Raw genomic sequence first — 370 nt, forward strand, 5'->3', positions numbered from 1 at the left:
GGCCTGAGTCCACCTGTCTGTTTCCTGCCTCTTCACTGTCTGCCAGGGAGGCTGCCCCGTGCTCTGGCTGACTGTGGGCTTCTCAGCTCTCCTTAGAGCGCTGCACCGAGTGGTGCCTGTCCCACTGACATCTGTGCCTCCCTGCAGGCTGCGCCTCATTCATCCCTTGCCTTCTGCTGTGCCCTGCCCCAGGTCCTCCTGTTTGATTCTTCTGATCCTCCACACTGTGTAACTGCTGTTGGGTTTGTTCAGTTTTCATACCGAGATTCCCAAACGTGAAGTCGGGCTCTGCTCAGCGTGGCCATAGGGCAGAGCCACCCGCTGGAGGAACAGGAGGCAGAGGCAGAGGGGTCTGCCATGACATGCAGGA

The 370-nt window shown here is 59.2% G+C and overlaps 1 protein-coding gene across 1 annotated transcript in view; it reads left to right on the plus strand.

Moving 5' to 3' along the window:
- The window catches only part of CDK5RAP1 (CDK5 regulatory subunit associated protein 1), a 5761-nt gene that overhangs the window by 2124 nt on the left and 3267 nt on the right, over positions 1-370 (plus strand). The gene's annotated exons all lie outside the window — the stretch shown is intronic.

The sequence above is a fragment of the Buceros rhinoceros genome, unplaced genomic scaffold, assembly GCF_000710305.1.
Source record: "Buceros rhinoceros silvestris isolate BGI_N320 unplaced genomic scaffold, ASM71030v1 scaffold9315, whole genome shotgun sequence".
Taxonomy (NCBI): domain Eukaryota; kingdom Metazoa; phylum Chordata; class Aves; order Bucerotiformes; family Bucerotidae; genus Buceros; species Buceros rhinoceros.